This window comes from Rhinolophus ferrumequinum, chromosome 26, assembly GCF_004115265.2.
Source record: "Rhinolophus ferrumequinum isolate MPI-CBG mRhiFer1 chromosome 26, mRhiFer1_v1.p, whole genome shotgun sequence".
NCBI classification, from domain to species: domain Eukaryota; kingdom Metazoa; phylum Chordata; class Mammalia; order Chiroptera; family Rhinolophidae; genus Rhinolophus; species Rhinolophus ferrumequinum.
The window spans coordinates 11,289,132-11,306,521 of record NC_046309.1 but is presented as its reverse complement, the minus strand read 5'-3'; the positions used below and the strand labels follow the sequence as shown (position 1 = coordinate 11,306,521).

Below are 17,390 nucleotides of genomic sequence, written 5' to 3'. Positions count from 1 at the left end.
AAATGCCTCTGTGGACATTTTAGATGGACCCAGCGTCTTGCAGGAAAGGGGACTTTTACTTGTAAGGGGCTTCAGTTGAGTCAATAGCAATTCAGATGGTGACTGCAAATTTCTTTTATAAATAATCAAACATTGTAAATATTATTTGGACACAAAGATATAGGCATGAGCAGCTTTTGCAGAGGGCAAGCAGTGTGGTTGTCCATGAACCTCATTGTTTTTATTAAACTATAGATTTCATGATTGGAGAATTCTGATCCTTCTCCCATTCTCTCATTTATGGAACTAAGCACTAGTGGCTGGCTACTCAAAGTGGGGTCCCCACTTTGAGTAGCCAGCCACTAGTTGTTAGACATGCAGATTCTGAAAGTCCACAGGAGATGCTGAATCAAAATCTGCATTTTAGCAAGATTTCCAGGTGACTGATACGCACATCAAAGTGTTGAGAAGCCCAGCTATAGCATAAACAAAGTATTGCTAATCAATTGTAAATACCTAAATTGAGTGAAAATAAGCAATTGAAAAATTTGGTCTGTATCCTTTACAACTCTTAGGAAGAACGATTTAGTAAAAGATCCTCTTTAGGACTGGCTAATCCCTTTTTTTTTTCACTATGACTCAGATTTCCTTTTCTTCACACCTGTGTCTTTCCTCCAACTTCAACTTACCTTCCGGCATCTTAGGCAATCTCTAGGTGTCCTGAGAAAATGACAATGATAAGCCGCAGAATTGAGGAGAGAGAAAGACAGAACTGGCCCCACTGACCGTATTAATAATAGCCACGTTTAGTATAAGAGTTTATAGTTTATAAACATTGCATTGTCACAGTGTACCTCTACCACCATTCTGTGGGGTAGGCAACGCAGGTAATGTCATCACCATCATCATCATCACTGCCATCTTACAGCTGAAAATCCTGAGGTTCTAGGAAATTCAGTGGCATAGCCAGCATCCCACATCAAACAACAGTCAGAACTATGATGAAATAAATACAGGTTCCTACATCCAAAACTTGACCCTTCGTCTGACCTGATACCTCCATGGTGGGAGGCATGGTGGCAGGATGTAGTTATGGGTACCACCAATGTCGCAATAAGGTGGCTACTCTTGTGTGCACAATGCTCTCCTAGAAAGGCCAAGGTCAACAGTTGGATTCGGGGACCTTACATGTCAAAGCCCCCAGGCCTTGAGCACGATCATGCATTCTGTGTGCTTTTCAGAAGAAAGGGGTTTTGAATCTGCATTTAGAAAGCGTGATCTGAGAGTGCAGAGAAGAAGCATTTCAAGAAGGAGAGTCTCACCTAGGTTTCTGTTTGCCTGTTTGTTAGAGAACCCAAATGGGCATGAGAAGAAAAGCAGTGGGGTAGGGAGAGCAAGGGTGGACTTTCATCCAGTCCTGCACCACCATGATCAGAATTTTCATCCTCCTCCTCCTCAAACACTCCCTAGCATTCAGAACCTGGGGTCGATACTTTACAATCATTTTCTAGATTAACCCTCATGACTATCCTGGGAGGTAAGTCCTAGTGCCCTCATCTGAGAGATAAGAAAATGGAAGAAAGACCACAACATTTGCTGATGGTCACACAGCTAGTAAGAAGTGTAGCTGTGGTTAATGCCTTGGTTTCTTTGACCTTGAGCTCAAATATTGGAATGTTAAGGCTAATGTGTCAAATGTATCAACTGCAGCCTGATGTTACATGTCTAGGTTCCTTGATTCAACCTCTCAAATCAGAACCTCTGGGGCTGGACCCCAGGCATCTGGATGCTAAGCCATGTCTCTAGTTGTTTGGCTAAACACTGATGATGGAACCACTCCCCTAGGTTATTTGAGCTTTTACTGTATATACATTGGAGTTTAGGTCTGATATGAGAGGCAACTGGAACATAAATTTAACTAGCCAAAGAAAAAGGTGACATTATAAAGTAGAAAAAAAAAATACCCAAACTAGAAATTGTAAGACCTTTGTTTTAATACTTACATGGCATTTAATGGGGTCACCTTAACCTCTCGAAGCTTAAGTGTCCATATTATTTTTTTGTAAAAATCCTCCTTAGACTCCCTGAGTAGAATTGTTATGAAAACATAATGAGAAAATAAATATGAAAAGTTCTAAAAAGCAAATGTTTTATGGCCACATTGGAGCTGTAAGGACAATAATGTTCCAAATGATCAGTCTTATGAACTTTGAATTATATGGTTTGTTAAAGAGGTAGGTCGGATTTCTGTCTTGATTATGGAGGTAGCATAAGTCAGAGATCACACAAGGTTCGGGCCTCAAAGTCAACGAGGTAGAGTATGATTAGAAAGACATTCCAGAGAACTGACAGGCGTATATTACGTTTGGAATGAAGGAGGGGAGGAAAAAAAAAAAAGAGATGGAGAGGCTTCTTCTAGAGGTTTGATACTGAGAATGGGGGTGCTCAGGTTTAAACAGGAAACAATGCCAGGTGAGGTTTAAGGGGATTAGGTATGGAGGACAGACAGTCAAGGTCTCTGAAGCACGAGGGGCACAAGAGAATGGTATTCAGGATCATTGACTTAGTTTTTCACTCATATGCCAGACATTATTGGGCATTTCAAGGGTCCTATGCTAGACAGTCTAGAATTCCTGAGATGAATGAGAGAGTGTCCCTGCCTTCCAGGGATGCACGGTGTGGGTGGGGTGGAGCTGCTGGTGATGGTGAGTCATTATAAGAAATAAGACGTGTGCTCTTCCAGTGTCAACTCCGATGGGAAAGCAGGATTTGAAGTCACAGGAAGGGGTGACGGAGAGGCTGAGAAGAAAAGAGGAGGCTGGAGAATTAGAGCCCCACCTAGAAGGAGGATTTGTTTGGGAAAACTCTCCCTGAGTGCCTTCCATCGCCAACTTATTTACAGTTTCACCCAAATTCCATAGCTGAAGTTGGAAGATTTGAACTCTTTTCCTCCACGTCTATGTTTTCATTGAAGAACAGTCATCTCATGTCTAGTATAAATTTTCCTGAAAAGAACACCTAGGGTGAGGTGTCACACCTTCAAAATTATATTTATTCTAAATAACTCAGACTCATTTCTAAAGATGTCACTTTCGATAACTGTTAGTTCTGTTCAATTATGTGGCAAATGTGAAATGATACCAGGAAGGAATTGAGAGTTCAATTTCTCTTCTAGGCTAAACGCATTAAAGCAACAAAAAAACAGTGGTGCTTTTGAAATAAATACCATCCCCTTCTCCATCTAGCCTTTTGTGAGTTACTTTGCTTTTTCTCCTAAATATGTTTGTTTATAGATTTGTCGTTGGAACTACTTAGGGCAAAAATCTTGTGTGTACATACCTTACTCTAACTTGCGTTGTTGTAATTTATGTTTTAATCTTATTATCCAGATACACATTGAGTTGACCATAAATTGCTTGAAGGTATATTGATTTATTTTTTTATTCCCCATTATATCACCTGACATAATGGGGCAGTCAATACCTGTTGGCATCTGTTAGGGATAAGAATAAAATAAGAATTCCTTTCCTTCAATCTCCTTTACCAAATAGGATGGTGCTCAAATCACTCCTTTCATTAAAAAAAAAAAAATCAATTAAAAAAGTGAGACTAACACTCAATAAATGGAGAGATGTGAGAGTTTTTCCTCAATGAAAATTAGAGTAGAAACTCAAAGAAGAGTCGTGATCAATACTAAAGCACTTGCAAAAAGAGAGAAGGAATAAGGAAGGGGAGCAAGAGGGAGAGAAAGGAAATATTTGGAAATGAATGTCCACCTTTGGAGCTTGAGGAGGGAAAAAATAAAAAAACATAATAAAGATGAGAAGAGTGTCCAAAGAAGTTAGAAAGAAAATAAGGTAATAATATGTCAAGGAAGTTAATTCTAAGGTGGTGTTCGCAGGCCATGCTGCTGTGTGATAAGGAAAATGAAGAAATGCAAAAAGCCATTGGTTTGATAAAATGAATCTGACTTTTTAAGTGTTTCTATCAGAGATGGGTGGAGGGCATAATGGCTTTTCATTGTTTGAAATGTCTTTTAAATGAAGTTCTAATAAAGAATTTCAGAAGTTAGTACCACTACCAAACACAAAGTGTCTGGAATTGTAAAACTGTGGGTCCTAGAGAGAAAAACTAGGACTTAAATTTTTCTTAAATATACGACTTCGTCCAGTACAATAGTAGGCGTCCTGCACGCATATAATAAATATTGTTTAGTATGAAACTGACTTGCCATAGCAGTAAGAAATATTGTTGAGACAGGGCCTGGAAGAGTGTGATGGAGGGTGAGCAATCCTGGTTCCACCCCTTCACTGAAGTTGAGAAGCAGAGAACAGAATGAAGTCAATATTTATTGTAGCGATGAAAGTGTAAGTTGATCTTAGCCAGGGTCCGAGTTAAAAAAAGAAAAAAAAAAAAAAAAGAAGAAGGAGGAAAAAAGTCTAGCAGAGTCGATAGAAAGTACATTGGCCCTGAAAAGAGAGTTCAGTGAAACAGGTCAGGAAAACGTCTAAATTTCAGCTAACAAAAGGTTCAGCCTTCCATGCATTCCAAGATATGGACAACCATCCCTGATACATATGCACATAAAGGATATATGCCATCACAGATATGGGGAAGGAATTAGGCAAAATATCGTGGGACTTGATGGACAGGAAATGACGGCAACTGGATCAGTGAAAAGGAGAAATGAGATCCAGAAGAGGAGGGAATGGGTAAGTATAAAGGGTGGAAGAAACGGGACCAAAACGTTAGAGATACAGCATGCTATTTGTGTTTTAAAATGTTTTGGATTTTACTACGTAAAATTGTTAGAATCAAGAGCTCAAGTGACAGTTCCTGTGACTCACTTCTTTGAGATTAATACACAGCAAGTGACGTTCTGGTTTTAATAAGTATGAAGTATAAGAATCGAAGGATTTTGCTTTTGCGAAACTCATTATGATCTTTTTTTACATTTGGAATGTCACTTCATCTAAACCTACTTTGAAGAAATGGCTCCAAAACAAAGCCCAGTAGAAGAAATGAAGTTTTATTTCTCAAAACATCTCAAGCATGAACATTCACTGTAGTCCTTGCCTACCCTGAAGAAATAGGGACTTGTGGTGAATGCGATCTACATCATCAAATCCGCAATATTATCATAATTACAATACCCTCCGATAGTGTTACATTATAGCTACCCTTTTAAACCACAGAAATTTTAACTTCTTATTTACCAAATACTAGAATAGGGAGGAACAAAAGGCTTGTTATATTTGACAATCTAAAGACCGTCTGATACCTGGAAAACTATGCCACCTACAAGCCTGGCATGAAATGCATGGAAAAATGGCCCAGGGGATGGCAATCTGAATTGGCCATAAACATCAAACATGGAGAAGAACTTTCCAAAGTGAGGCCATGGCCCAAATTCCATTCAAGCCAATTGACTCTCGGAGAAAGCAGGCCCCGCTCAGAAAGAGAAGGTCCCAGAAAGAGAAAGTCCGTATCTGAATATTACTTTCCCCTCCATGCAGTGACATGGCTTTGTGCCAAGAGGAAACAAAACTTCTTTTGATTACTTATTAGAACAGTAGCCAGAGGTGACAACATTCCTCACGCTTATAAAGAAACCCCACTCAGCATCCAAGTGGTGGAGCGACGGCTTGAAGAGCCCAGACTCAGCCTGAGGCTCCAGGGTGAACACACCTTAAACAGCACTGAGGAGCACTCAGGTGTCAGACGCTTTTGCTCCCTCATCACCCTGGGGGGCGAGGTCTCTGTTTGGACACTGCCTTCAAGAGAGAAGTCAAGAACAGCTCCCCTTATCGCGATGCCACCATATCAAAAAGCACAAGTGTTGGGAGAACTAGAACTGACATTCTGAATTCTGCCTTCTGGCCCTCCATCTACTGTTAACTTACTGCACTGTTGTGAACAAGCCAAGGAAACTCAGTCTCCTGAGAAGAGTTTGATTAGTAACAAACACACCATATGCCAAATAGGAATAGGATCAGAATGCATGCGAGGATGTCATTTAAATGAGAAAGCAAGAGTATCTTCAAAGGGGGGGAATTTAGCTTAAAATATTTAATTTCTAAGATTGATTTTAGTGATAAAAACGATTAAACTATTTGGGGACTTTACCTCTCTCGTCAGGTTGTTTCCAAAGATTAGGTTTTGTGAAAATTCAAATGAGGCTATTGACTTACTGGAATGAAAAAAAAAAAAAAAGAAAATGTGGGCTTGCCATATGCAAAGATTAAATAAGGTACATGATGGAAACTTTCAATACATTAGTAAATTGATTACTCCAAACGTCATGGAAAGAGGTCTCGGAAACCACACAAGTATGTAATATATATGTTATACTATGCTTACTGTTAAATGAGATTCTCATTTAAATACCTCATTTAAAAATTAGATAATAAAAAGTGACCTGGTAACAGTAGTTTCATTTCTCTCCCAGCTCTAGATTTGAAAATATAATACAGTTGTATTCACAAATGCGCAGCTGCAATACAGCACCTAGTGTGCTCTGTATGGCTTCAGGTGGGCGGTCCTAGTAGACGCCCTTCCCTAAATGAGAAAACTGTCCTAAAGCAGGCCTGGGAACAGCAGGAGAGGGAAGATTACCTCCTGCAGATTTAGAGTACAATTACAGAATTCGAAGCACACACGTTTCCTAAAGCATAGAATAATGGCAGTAATCATGTTTAAATAAAATAATACAAAATTTCATCCTCTACTTTAAATGAGAAAATACCAGTCTTGCCACTCTGAAATAACTCATGTCCCAAAGGCGGGGGAAGAGATACTATCCACTCTGATTTCCTTTGACTGGAACTAGATGGTAAATGTTTTTCAGTGATTTGGTCTTTAAAGTACATAATTGACTTTAAAAGGTGCATAACGAAGATGGAAAACACAAGTTTGATTTTCTGTGCTGGGAGATACTCCCATGACCTTGTAATATTTCTACCTATCAATTCATGCCCAGATGGTCAGGGGCGAACTGGGCTCCACTGTTTCATCAAGTCCACATTTTCCCAGGATCGTGAAATAGCTTCATGATGTTATCAGTTCAAAAGCTCTGAGTCTCCTCCCAGGCCCTTCCCTCCAACACACACACACACACACACACACACACACACACACACACACACACACACACACACCCTTTGCTCAAGCTGCTACAGCAAAACGCCTGCTACGTCGAAAGATGCTCAAAGACTGGGGCTTGGTGTCCTTCATATTGTCCCTGCTCTCCTCTCAGGGCCACCCCTCCCCCCAAATGCCACTCCTAGTTTTTTCAATGCATCCCCAAATTTACAAAGCAGTTGTTAACAGAGATAGGGGTAAGTTAACAATAGAGTGTATATAAACTTGGTGTGTGTTCTTTCTTGAGTTTGTATGTGTTGTGTTAAGGACAAAGGTGTGTGTGTGTGTGTGTGTGTGTGTGTGTGTGTGTGAGAGAGAGAGAGAGAGAGAGAGAGAGAGAGAGAGAGAGAGAGAGAGAGAGAGAGGAAGTTTTATGTTCTGTTGTTCTGTGTATTAACTAGGGAAGGAGTTGAATACATTCCTCTCTTTAAAAATATTTTTCTTAATAGAAACATCAACTCAGAAACTAAGAACCTGAAATTAGTGATAAATATACCCTAGCTTTAGGTGGATGAAATAAAAAGTTCAAATGCCTGTGTACAGGGCAGTTATTCAAATTAGCATCCAAATGGGAGATGGGGTTAAAGGTGTGTCTTTTCAACTTTGGACGTATAATCATTTCTAAACCCATTCCTGGGCTGGCAGGCAGGACAAGGAGTGCTAGATGCTTCGTGTCCGCTGGCACTGGGAGGAACCAGCCCCCATATGGAGTCTAGAAATGCCAGCTAAGAGTCACCAGCCCGCAAGGCGACCAGAGAGCAGAGAAAGGATGGGGAAAGGAGGCCTGCTTGCCCAGGTGCCTTACTTTCCCTCTCTTCCCTACCCAGCCACAGACACACCTACTTAGGCAGGTTTTACAAAGAGTGAAGCCCCTGCCATCTCCTCCAGCTGGTAGCAGGAACACTGGACAAATGCATGCGTGCCTTCCACTCATTTCTGGGCACCCTAAGTCTCCTGACCTGACTCCCCCAAAATATACCTCAATTTGCCTCCGGAGCAAATCAGTTCTGAAAGCAACCGCATCAGGAAAGCCACCAAGGCAGCCAGCGTCTCTCCCGCTCCTACCACCATCATCTGCTGGCGCCTCGAAAAGTGGCAGGAGGCGAAGGAAACTCGATGGGATTCACCTGGGAGACTCGCGCATCCCTTTGCACTTACTTTGAGTTGCAAACGTGCTTTCTGCGCTCAGGCTGCCTTTGTTGTTGAAAGGGGCGAGGTTTGCTGCTGGGGTCCAGGTACCCGAGTCGCTGCGGCTGGCGGCGCGGTTGCTGCTCCTGGCCGGTGACTCACTGGCCTCTTTCTTCCCCTGGCTCCACTTTGGGGTTTCCTCGACTCTGCGACTCCCTTGGCGGGATTTTCGGATTGGAAGGCGGGGAACCTGATCCTGCCTTGGACTCAATTCCGCCCCGCCAGGGAGGGAACGGAAGGGAAGTGGAGAATGGGAGGGCTGAGCAGAGCGGGCTGGGAGAGGACGCAGGCCCCGCGAGGGAGGGAGCGCGCCTTGCCCTCGCGAGCTGATTGGGAAGCTTATTAAAAGCAGAATTCTCCAGGGGCAGGCGCTCCCCGCAGGAGCACGCTCACCGATTTGAACCGAGAGGCCAGGAATGGAACCTGGCTTTGTTTTTAACAGAGATCGACACACTCTTTCTTTTTCCAACTTTCTGCAAGACCTGTTCTTTAGGTGGGTGCACCAGGCCAGTTACTCAAGTGGGGCATCTCAAATGGACGATCGATGGCATTTTAGGTGATAAGATTGGCCCCGATGTTTAAAAAATGATATTCAGAATTTAAAAGCACAATCTTCAAAACCATCCTCTCAGTCCTCCCCTCCCCCAAACGCCCTCCCTACACATAGTTCCAGTGACTTCAGCTGTCAGTCCTGTCCCACCTGCAAGTCACAAAACGTGCAAAGCCCGGTGGTGCGCCTGTCACAGAGTGACAGATGTCTGAGAGTTCCCAATTAAATGCTATTTTCCTTTACGGGGCTTTTTCCTTTTTTGGCTTCCTTGGTGCCTTTGGGGACCTATTTAGTGACATGCCTTTGACACCCAAGAATTTAGGGAATTAATCAATGTAGTTCAAACTCGGCAGTGGGGATAGCGGAGTGGGGTGGTAAAACTCAGAGGCTGGGCTTTAAGGCTTTCTGGAGTTTCCATTTTGTTCAAATGAGGAAAGATGCTTAGGTAATACAGCTAGGATTGTTGAAGTAACACAGAGATGGATATTTATGATATAGATGAGATAAAAGCAGTGTGTCAAATGATTACACAAATTACCCAAACATTGTCAAAAAGTAAAGCTTTTGCGATTTTCTGCCACTTGTCAGGTCTTTCTTTCATCTTGCTCCTTTCACTTCCTTTCAGCTTATCATTTGATGGCACCCACCCCAAAAGTGATGGCAAAATATACTTCTGTTTCCCATAGATCTAAGGTCGCATCCCTTCATTGCAGTTTTACAAATATCTATTAAGTGCCTTGTATAATTCTTTTTCTATTATTTTTTTTAATTTGTATTACAGTTGACATCCACATTGTTAGTTGCAGGTGGACACCATAGCGATTAGACATTTATATAACTTACGAAGTGATCAGTCAAACTAAAGATAACATCTTGAACTCAGTCATGTTTGAGCTCCAGGCCCATGAAGGCAGAAGGATCCTACCGGCCGCATCCCCTCAGAACCAGACAGACAGACGCCACGACTGACACCAGGACGTGATCCCATGATCAATTGCCTCCTACCCAGCCCCGACCAAACAGTAGAGCCCACGACCCCAGCTCCCTTAGGTACCATGACTGATGATCTTTCCCCTGTATAACCATCCCCTAGAGGCCATCGGGGAGCCAGGTCTTTGAGCAGTAGCTCACCTATGTCTCTGGGCTTGGTGCCATTTCCTTAAGTAAACTTTGACTTTCTTTGCTGCAAACCCATGTTCGTGTCTCATTCGGTTTTGATGCACGTAGGCAAACGAACCCCCTTTAGTTCGGTAATAGCAGAAACTCAGTGAGGGGAAGTAGGCATCTAGGCTAGAGAAGTAACAGGCCAGATCACGCTCGGCCTTTGTTCACTGTAAGGAATTCCACTTTTATTCTGAATGAGGTGGGAAGAAGCCATTAAGAGTGACAGAAACGGACTCTGCTTCAATAGGGTCTCTGCTATGATGACTAGAACACAGGCGAGCAAAAGTAGAAGCAGAGATTTCAGTTAGGAGGCTGCAGTTATTCATTGTCTAAACTTCTTCCCCTTGTCCCTGTTTCTTGTAAAGAATAACTAACTCCAAACTTGCCCTTTCACACTTTCTCTGTCCCCGAAACCTCCTGTCAGCAGTTTCTTGGCTTATGCTAAGGCTCCCCTTGTTTTCCAGTTCCCAGCCTCTCCAGGTGTAATGAGCCCCCAGCATGCGTGTTACGAGGCTAAAATATAACTAATGCAAGATGATTTGAAATCACAGAAATTATAACATGTCCTAAGGGTGTTGTGAAAATGAGGTCGCTGATTTTGCAGTGACAAATACAAGGAGAAGTGTGATCAGCATGAAATTTAAAAATGTGAAAGAATCAGATGAAAACTTTGTCAGCATGTCTCTTGGGCTGCCTACTGGCAAGATGTTTAGATTCTTGACTACCACTCCGAGTTTTTCAATATTCCTGGAATGCAAAAGGACAATTCATCCAACTTACACAGCTGGATGGAAGTTCCATTAATACATTTCTCTTCCTCTCTCAGAAATAGTTCAAAAGTAATTAAAAAAAAAACACTCATACTTTTTTTTTTTTTATTGCTGTGACTAGATTACAAAACTTCTATCTTTGGTAATATTTGTAATGATTATGCTATTTTTTATTTAAAAACAAAGAAACAAAACAGAAAATGCCACTAAGAACAGTTTAAATAAGTAAGGAATTTGTCTCACAGCAACACAAGCCAGTAAAGTCAGTGTTTCCAAGTCTTCAAGGACCCAGATCTTTCCATCTTTTGACTCTACATTTTCAATTTGTAAACCCAGGCTCTTCAATATCATTTAAAGAGCTTCACCCATATTTGGCTTAAAGTAAATCAGGCCCAAACCTCCATGGAGACTAGGTCAGTTCCCTGGTCATGGAGCCACAGACTATCCCAGCAAAAGGAAGAGGTAAAAAGTATTTGGGAAGCAACCAACAATGCCGGCCACCATTTCTCCCTGATATTTTATAAATGTACACTTTATCAGTCTTTCTTTTATGAATCTAAGTAGCTTGATGTAAGCCCTTCAATCTTGTCTTTCTTGTACAAAACTGCTCACATCAAGGTTCTAAATTTGCAAGGGCCTCGGACAATGGGCTTACCCAGACTCACCCAGCAAATCAGGCCTAAAATACCCAAAGAAGTTTGATCACACCTTACAAGGAAACAAAATCCACAGACCCAATGTCCCTCCTGAGCATAGAAGCAGAATGCTTTAACAAATTTAATTAAATCAATGCCAGTAATGTATTAAAAATGTAATACTGTACATCATCACATTGGCTGTTTGTCCCTCTGTTGCAAGTCTGGTTGTACACATGGAAAATCAAACAATGTAATTCACCATATTGACAGAGTAAGTAGAGGAACAAAAGGAACATATTAAATATATAGGAAAATATTTGAAAAAAAATCCAACACCCATTCGAGATAACAATTCTCAGTGACTTAAGAATATAAATGAATATCCTTGTTCTGATGAGGCATATCTGTGGAAAGCCTCCAGCTAATATGACACTTAATAGTGACAGTGAAAGCTTTCCATCTAAGATTAGGAACCAGGCAAGAATGGCCACTCTTACCACTTTTATTCAATATTGTACTGGAGATCTCAGCCAGTAAAATAAGGCCAGAAATTAAAAGAAATAAAGGAGGCTGCAGTAATCCATTGTCTAAACTTCTTAGACAATGGAAAAAGAAATAAAATAAATAAAAATAATGGAAGGAAGATGTACAACTGTCTTTATTCTCATATGAATAAGTATGCTCATAGAAAATTGACAGGAATGCAAAGGAAAGCTTCTGGAACTAATGTGCCTTCAGCTAGACACAAGTTCAAATTATAAAAATTGATTTTATGTTTATTTCTAGCGATGAACGATTGGAGAATAAAATGTTAAAAATTATATATCAAACTCATAAACTACTTGAGGGATAAATTTAACAAAATATTTTGAAGGCTTATCCACTGAAAAATGCCAAATATTTCTTACGGAAGTTATAGTACTTTTAAAGAAATGGGAGGCTCATTATGTTCATCAATTGGAAAATTTAAGATTGTTAGGATGTAAATTCTCTCCATATTTATCTGTAGAGTCAATACAATCCAAACCAACCCCTTTAGACTCTTTTATAGAAATTAACAAATTGATACCAAAATTTCTCTGGCAATGCAAAGTATCTCAAATAGGCTAATCATTTTTTCAAAATAAAGAACAAAGTTGAAGGATTCACACGCTTGTATCAGGTCCTGCTGTAAAGAAAAAAGAATGAAGAATATTGTGCAATACTGGCATAAAGATAGACTTATGAGTCAACGGAGAAAAACGATCAATTCACACATAGACTCAAACATATTTCAGAGAGGAAAGAGTAGCCTTTCCAGCGAATGGTCCCAGAAGAACTGGATATCTCTATGGAAAGGAATAAACTTTGACATCATAGTGAAAAATTAACTCAACATGGCTCAGAGACCCAAATGGAAAAGCAAATGCTATGAAATTTCTAGAAAAATAGTAGGAGAAAATCCTTGTTACCTTGGAGTAGGCAAAGATTTCTTAGATAAGGCATAAATAACACCAATGGTTATTAAAACATTGGCAAACTGGACTTCATCAAAATTAAAACTTTGCTCTTTGAAAGTCATCATTAAAATATAATAAGAAAGCAATCCTGAGAATGCACAAAAATATTCTCAAAATACACATGTGACAAAAATTGTGTCCCAGGATATTGAAGGGTCCATATAACTCAATAACCAGAAGTCACTCTATCCAACAAAAAAGAATCACCAAAATGTCGCAACAGACACTTCACAAAAGAAAACACGTAAATGCCAAGAAGCACATGAAAAAATACTTAAGATCATTTGCCCTGTCAAAATGCAAACTGACACCCCAGGGAGATACCACTACACATTTACTCAGAACTAAAACTAAAAATATTGCCACCAATCCCAAGTGTGGGTGGGAATATAAAACGGTACAACCCCTTTGGAAAACAGTTTGGTAGCTTCTCCTAAATTAAATACATATCTACCATATAATCCAGACTTTTTACTCTTAGGTATTAACTCAAGTTAAAGAATAATACGTATCCCACACAAAAGTTTGTACATACATATCTATGATATCTGTATTCATAAAAGCCCCAAATTGGAAACCCATGAATCGATGAATGTGTTAATAAAATTTTGCAGATCCATTCAATGATAAACTATTTAGCCATAAAAGAATAAACTACTGATACATGCAACCTCATGGATTAACTTCAAAAACATTACACTGAGTAAAACAAGCCAGGCACTTTTGAGCACATACTTTATGATTCCATTAGATGCAATTCTAGAAAAGGCAAACCTAATCTACATTAACAACAGATCAGCGGTCGCCTGCAACTGCAAGTTGAGGTTGGGGAGAGGTTGATAGAACCACCAAATGGTCTATTGATGTGGTGGTTACCTGGAAAGACACATTCGTCAAAAAACTTCAAATGGTACATTTAAAATGGGTGCATTTTACTGTATATAACTAAAATTCTTAGATGTACCTCACTAAAATTTACTTATAAAATAAAATAAAGAGATTACATGGTGTAGTGGTTGATAGCATTGACTCGAAATTGCCTGGTTTCAAAGCCAAGACTTTTCACTCACTGGCTGTGTGACCTTTGGTAAGTTACTTAACCCCTCTGTGCCTTGGTTTACCATCTGAAAAGTAAGGATAATAACAGTGTCTGCCTCATAAGTTTGTCAAGAAAATTAAGCTTTTAACAAGTTTAGAACACTGCTTGGTAATAAACAATCACCATATATTCATTAAATTAATTATATATTCATTAAATTAACTATATATTCATTAAATGAACAAAGAACCTTTAAAGTCACTACGTTAAATTCTGGGCCAGACGTGGCATTAAATTGAGACTAGATCCATCTGAGAAGGAAATGTATGTTGTGAAATAAGAAGTTATTTAAACAGATACTTCCCTTAAAGAAAAGCTATATCCTAAGACTTTTGAAGTAAACCTTTACTTTAACTGAAATGCCCATCAGAAGACGACTGGATAAAGAAACTGTGGTACATTTATACAATGGAATATCACTCGGCTATAGAGAAGAATGAAATTTTACCATTTGCAATGATACAGATGGACCTAGAGAACATTATGAAATAAGTCAGTTGGAGAAAGACAAATACCATATGGTCTCACTTATATGTGGAATCTAAAGAACTGAATAAACAAGCAAAGTAAACAGATACAGTCTCAGAGATATAGAGGAAAAACTGGTGGCTGCTAGATGGGAGAGGGTGGCGATGAAGGAGAAAGGGAAGGGATTAGACAGCATAAATTAGTAACTACAATATTGCCACGAGGATATGAAGGACAGTTTGGGGAATATAATCAATAATGTTGTAAAGATTTTGTTGGGTGTCAGATGGGCACATGTCTTATTAGGGAGACCACTTCAGAGATGGTGTAGATGCCTGACCACTGCACTGTACACCTGAAGCTGAAGCTGAATAACAATGCATGTCGACTATAATTTAATATATATATAGTCACGGGATATGGAATATAGCATAGGGAATAGTCAATGGAATTGTAATAGATATATACGCCGTCAGGGGGCAATAGAGTGGGGGAGAGGGGCTATCACTTTGTGAGAGGTGAAATGTTTTGTACACTGGAAACTAATAATAAATAAAAATAAATTATTAATAATAATAATAATAATAATAATCAATTTTTCTTGGCTTATTTCCCAAAGTAGTTTGCTAACTCCTGTTGTTCATAGGTATTCAGCTGACAGTCAACCAAGAAGGATGTCAATAGCACAGGTGCCTGACTTCTCAACCTTCAGATTCTGCTTCAGGACCAGCTCATGCAGGGCGACACTCATGGCTGGGGATACACAAAGGACCAGAGACATGTAAAGACGTGTGCCCTGTCCTCAAAGAGATTATACATGTGACATTACAGTACTGACATGAAGGGTGGTGTCCTCAGTTCAGAGGAAAAAGCACCCACATAAAGGTTAGGAAAAATTGCGACACATTTCATGTTTTTCATAAGAAGAAGAAATATAAGGTCTTATACGGCATTTTGAGGGATGGGTCTTAAAAATGTGATGAGTGGAGTCAGAGACGGCAATTATCCCAGCTGAGGAAGGCTATGGACTCCAGGAGGAATTCTGGGTATGGATTGTAGACAATTTTGCTACAGCAGAGGGCCAAATCTGGGAGCAAACTTGAGTTGGGGTGACGTCCATGTTTTGGCAGATCTTGAATGTGCTTTTATTGTAGACACTGCTGAGGCATGGGTGATTCTAAAACTGACACCATGCAAATAATACTTAGGAAGATTAAGTTGGCAGACATATAAAGGATGGAGACAGACGAAAAGAAAGAAAATCTCTTAAGAACCGCTCTCATGAGTCTTTCTTTCAAGAATCTACACTTTTGGTTGAGGTAAAAAAAAAAAATTAGAAAGCAAGTAAAATCTATTTGAAAGGCATCATCTAAAATTTGGCCATAGTCACGCACCTAATTTCTTACAGTCTTTAAGGAATTATTTCTGGGGTAGCCAGGTAGCTCTCCTCAATGGCTTTGGTACACAACGTACTGACTTCTTTATGCCTCGTAAGTTCTTGGTATTTTCTGTATCAGTAAGGTCTTCACTGCTCTACTACCGTAACTAAACACTAAACTTCAGTCAACTTCTTCCTATACCATGAAGCCTTTCCAAGATTATACAGTCACACTGAGGTGCCCATCACCAAACCACCTCTCTCAAAGCTCATTGTTTTATTGGAAAAAACCAGCACATTGTCACTTAGAAAGAATGTAAATGCAAGAAAAGGAGGGGTGGGTAAAAATGAGCAGAGTCCATTTCCTTCATCTGCCTTTGGTTAGATTTCTGATTTTTCATAACTCCTTAAGAGCTCTTGACCTTGATTTTCTTATCTCTAAAATCTAGTAAGACCAGCACTCTTTAAGACCCCTGCTATTCTGAATATGAGATTAGACACTTTATTATAACTTTAGGAATTCGGAAGAACTTAGCTAACTTGTTCACAGGAACAAACTCCATCTTTCTTTTCATCTTCCCCTCTAAAGATTACCATCTCCGAGTGCTATAGGAACGCTACTTCCTTTGAATAATGTAAGTTTTACAAGGTCTTTCACATATCATTTCTCATTTTATATACCTTATGAGGATATGTATCCTTCTACTTCATAGCTGAGGAAGCGAAAGTTTAATTCACTAATGAGTGACAACTTTTCACAGCGGCATTTGTGTGTTACCTAAGCCGTCTCTCTCTCTCCCTCTCTCTCATTTCCACTCAGCTGGTTCCAGAAAATGTACATATTTTACACCTGAGATTAACTAATTTCTTACTAATGGCAGTTCTGTAACATAATAAAAAGAAGCTATGTGATGATGTGATGCATATGTACTCAATTTAGACCTTCCTGAAGACTTTATTTCCTTTTTGGTAGCAGAAAATTTTTTTTTTAGGGGAGTCACGCAAAGAGATGTGTCTGAGTCATTTTGTTCTAAGATGTTGGGGCTCTGTGGTTTATTTTAAGATGAGTTGCTAGTTAGTAATTCATGGTCCTGGTTTTATTTTGGAAATGACTTTCTGTTTCCACTGGGCATGAATATTTAACATAAGATTATTATTATCTGAGATCAGTTTATCCTATGTAATTCTGCAGAACATTTTCCAAGACTCAAGTACAATGTGGCTATAGGACATATTATTACCGACGGAGTCTGCAAAGCATACACCACATGCCTGCACACAGATACACAACTATGCACACACATGCAAAGATATAAATAAAATGAAACTATCAACAAGTGACATACTACATATGGCCTTTTGGCAAAGGGTACACACACACACACACACACACACACACACACCCCTAGAAATGGAAGAAAATGTATCTACAAATTTTGTTTACCAAAATTGCTCATTAAGATGAAATTTCAGAATAGCCATTAGGTCATTAGAGAGAGAGAAAGAAAAGCAGAAGA

The 17,390-nt window shown here is 39.7% G+C and overlaps 1 protein-coding gene across 2 annotated transcripts in view; it reads right to left on the bottom strand.

Annotated features, from left to right (window-relative positions):
* PTN (pleiotrophin) overlaps window positions 1-8,655 on the bottom strand; it is an 89,162-nt gene extending 80,507 nt beyond the window's left edge. The window contains exon 1 of one of the 2 annotated variants that reach the window (XM_033098605.1): window positions 8,278-8,655. The gene's annotated coding sequence lies outside the window, so the exon portion shown is untranslated. The remainder of the gene's footprint in view (window positions 1-8,277) is intronic. The other variant, XM_033098607.1, reaches the window with a different exon arrangement.
* Between the last annotated feature and the right edge of the window lie 8,735 nt (window positions 8,656-17,390).